Raw genomic sequence first — 4,289 nt, 5'->3', positions numbered from 1 at the left:
CTCATTTTTCTCCGTTTTTGGCCCGTTTCTTGTTCCTTTCGCTCTCTTATGCTCTCCTAAGTATAAAAGATGAAATTAAAGCATTAGAAGCATCGAATTCACCAATTCTAATGGGAAATCATCCATAAAATGCATTTAAACATGGGGTAAAGATATGTATAAATTACGGTTTATCAAATAGCCCCACACTTAAGCATTTGCTTGTCCTCAAGCAAAATTCTCAACTCATAATCAAAATAAATTCTTCTCAACTTATAATTTCTATCGATAATATCTCAAAATAATCCATAGGTAATCATACATTGAGAATTCAACTAAAAGAACATAAAAGTTTCAAACATTCCAAGTTGAGTATTTAATCATGCAAACATAGGTGTCTCCCCTTATCTAAGTAATTACCTTTGATTCAAAATATCACAGAGTTTCACATCCTCACTAAAGATTCACTCAAATCATTCGAGGTATTTAAGGACAATAAATGAAGCACTCAATAGTCAATAATGAAAAGTCATTACCATAAGCTTGCATGAAAATCAAATCTTCACCACTATAAATTGAGATGAAATATCAACCAAAAGGTTTTTAGAAGGTTGTAACGAGGCTTGGTTAGGGGGTGTGGTCACAAGCTGAAAGAAAGGGTTAGAATCGAGATTATATTGAAAAATTGCCTAACTAGAAAAAGAGTTAATATCACTTGCATACAACAGAGCTTCTTCACAGAATATGGAATTACTAATGTTAAAACATAGCCTTTTTTTTTAAGAACAAGTTAAATAACATAGACTAACTTATTACAAACAAAACATAGCTAAGCAATTTACTCAACTTGAATCTCGACAAAAATAGGGATCAAATTAATTTAGAGGATTTCAAAAATAATGGGTTAAGGGTTAATATTGAAGGTAATACAAGGAATGGCTTACTAGGCTCAAAGGGGTTTATTAAGGGTTAATCATGGAGGTAGGCTTTTCATGGCATGAGTGGGTTAATCCTAAGTGCCCCTATGATCTTGACATATCAAATCAAATAGTGTGGTCTTGACATGCATAATCAGGCAAGTTCTAGAATAACAATTCGATATTGACGCACCCAAAGCAATAATAAAAGTGAGCATGAAAGAATTAATAGATGCTCAAGAGGCTCAAAAATCTCACAAAAATTATGGCTTTTTGATGTTTAAACTTTTGAATTCCAATTCAAAGTAATACCTGAGGAAACAACCTATAATTTTAAATTCTTAAAAATCAACTTATCGTGCTTTGTTCTCTAATGTCTTAAAGTTTAAACAATCAATGCATAAATGCCTATGTTTTAATTCAAGATATATCAATAAACGTCATAAATAAATCAAAATTTATCCTAAATACGATATGGGAGCTTTTCAAGAGAACAAGGCAGTCATTTAGGGATTTTTCTGATAGTGAAATAAATACACTCCACACTTAAGATGTACATTGCCCTCAATGTACAAAGATAGATATTAGAATATAAAAATAAGATAGGGAGAGAAGTGAAACTTCCTGTATGAAGAATGGATGATATTTTTGGATTGGCGAGATCGAGTATTGGAAATAAAGCTGGAGGGCATGATTAAAGGAAAGTTAAGGGAATAATCTGATAGTAGTGATAAAGATAAATAATCTAATTTTTCAAGTGGCACGTCCGGTGCATACGCCCGTGTGGATCGTGTCCCGTCTGTGTTCGTTGCGAACTGAGATGTCGTCACACGGCCTTATAGCATACCTGTGTGTCTAGGTCGTGTGGCTACATGATCGTGTCACACGGCCGTGTCTGGCGTGGTTCGCTTCTCCCACAGTTGTGTACCTTTGCGCACGCTTGTGTTATTTTGATCGTGTAGTCCACAGGTGCTAGACACGGACGTGTTGCACGCCCGTGTTAATTTGGCAAATTTGCCCACGGCCCGGCCGCACGCTCGTGTTAATTTGGCAAGTTCGACCACGGCCATGTCACACGGCCGTGGCATTTTATCGTAGCTCATGTTTGGGGAAATCATTGCCCTATTTGCACACGACCCTAAGCACGCCCGTGCTCTTGGCCGTGTCTTTGTGGAAAACCTATATTCAAGAGCTCCGTTAGTGAGTTAGGTGTTAGAGACTAAATTTTTAAGAAGTTAATACAGTTAGTGCTTGGGTTGCCTCCCGAGAAGCACTTATTTATAGTCTAAGCTCGACTTACCTCTTCGTTGAATGATCATAGTGGTTTGAGGAGTTTACCCTCCTCATTCCTACTATCAATCTCATCAAAATAAGGTCTTAAATGGGTGTTGTTTGCCTTAAAAGTGCTGAATTTGGGATGACTCATCTCAACCGTACCGAATGAAAAAATACTAAGAACCGTAAGAGGGATTTCTTCATTCAGGGTGGTAGTGACAATGTGAGGATCTGCGGCATCTAGTAAGACTTTATCTCCAACCTTAGTTGATATGGGAAGATGTTGAGCTCGTTCTGGCGTAGTTTTGGTTTATCATGTGTTCTCGGTTTATGCGTCTGCCATTCATCTAGTTCCTCAATTTGTAGCCTTCGATCTTCATGAGTACGTCCTCTACTATTGCTTGAGAATGACTCATGTGCTTCCTTTAGACTCATTTCCTGTAAAGTAGGTTGTACCATATTGTCAGTTTTAGTAGAATGGGTTAAACGATCACCTTCAATTTCCGATGTGTTGCCAGAATTACAAGCTTGAAGAGTGATTGTTTCGTCTCCCATACGAAGTGTAAGTTCACCTATGCCAACATCAATAATTGTTTTAGCAGTTGCTAAAAAGGGCCTTTCTAGAATTAAATGAGTGTTGCTATCCTCCTATATGTCTAGAACAATGAAGTCAACGGGAAATATAAATTTATCGATTTTAACTAGCACATCTTCAATAATACCCATAGGGAATCTTATAGTATTATCTGTTAATTGAATGCTCATCCTAGTCTGTTTGGGTTTCCCAAGACCTAATTGTTTAAACATTTTGTAAGGCATGATGTTAATACTAGCTCCCAAATCAGCTAATGCATTATTAACATCTAAACTACCAATTAAACAAGGAATCGTAAAACTCCCTGGATCTTTTAGTTTGTTGGGTAGTTTATTTTAAAGAACAGCTGAGCAAACTGCGTTCAGCTCTACATACGATGCCTTGTCCAACTTTTTCTTATTTGCTAAAAGCTCTTTTAAAAATTTCATTGCATTTGGCATCTGCGATAGAGCTTCAATAAATGGTAAGTTAATGTGTAATTTTTTTAAGAGTTTAAGGAATTTACCAAATTGTTCATCTGAGCGGTCTTTCCTTGTCACGTTGGGGTATGGCACACGAGGTTTATATTTGACATTCACTGGTTTGTTTTTATTATGATCTACCTCACCTTAACCTTTGCTTTCTACAGTTTCTTGCTTCAGTTCTGGCTCAGACTCAATGAATCCTTCTTCATCTTGAACATTAATCGCGTTGAGCTGTTCCCTTGGGTTAGGTTCAGTATTACTTGGCAAGCTACCTTGTGGTCGTTCGGAGATTAGTTTAGAAAGCTGGCCTATTTGAGTTTTGAGGCCTTGGATTGACGCTTGTTGATTTTTAAGTGTTGTTTCGGTGTTCTAAAAACGGGTTTCTGATACCGAGATAAACTTTGTGAGCATTTCTTCAAGGTTCGGTTTCTTTTTCTGTTGATAGGGTGGCTGTTAGTAGCCCGGAGGTGGTTGTTGATTTCCTTAGCCTCCTCTTGAGAAATTTGGGTGGTTCCTCCAACCTGCATTATAAGTGTTACTATATGGATTATTTTGAGGTCGAGGATTATTACCCATGTAATTTAATTGGTCGTTATTCATGTTTTGGCCATAAGGTTGGTATTCCGAATGGCTTGTTCCACCTCCACTTGTTTCGTACTGTATTACTGGGTGAACCTGTAAAGAACTGATAAAACCATCAATTTTCTTATTCAAGAGCTCTACCTGATTAGAGAGCATGGTGACCGAATTGACGTTATAAACATCGGCTGTTTTCGTTGGCTTTGTTCTCATAACTTTCCACTGATAGTTATTCAGTGACATCTCCTTTATGAACTCATAAGCATCTTCAGGTGTTTAATTATTGATGGTTCTGCCAGCAACTGTGTCAACCATTTGCTGAGTCGAAGGATTCAGGCTATTATGGAATGTTTGAACCTGAAGCCAAAGCGGTAACCCATGGTGAGGGCACCTTCTCAAAAGGTCCTTATATCTCTCTCATGCATCGTAGAGTATTTCTAAATCCATCTGCACAAAAGAAGAGATATCATTACATAATTT

General features: G+C 37.2%; 1 non-coding gene across 1 annotated transcript; it reads left to right on the top strand.

Annotated features, from left to right (window-relative positions):
- The first annotated feature begins 4,182 nt into the window (after positions 1-4,182).
- On the top strand, positions 4,183-4,289 carry LOC128283384 (small nucleolar RNA R71). The gene has a single exon (XR_008273724.1). It is a non-coding gene; the product is annotated as a small nucleolar RNA R71 (small nucleolar RNA).

The sequence above is a fragment of the Gossypium arboreum genome, chromosome 10, assembly GCF_025698485.1.
Source record: "Gossypium arboreum isolate Shixiya-1 chromosome 10, ASM2569848v2, whole genome shotgun sequence".
Classification (NCBI taxonomy): domain Eukaryota; kingdom Viridiplantae; phylum Streptophyta; class Magnoliopsida; order Malvales; family Malvaceae; genus Gossypium; species Gossypium arboreum.
This window is presented reverse-complemented; position numbering and strand designations above follow the sequence as displayed.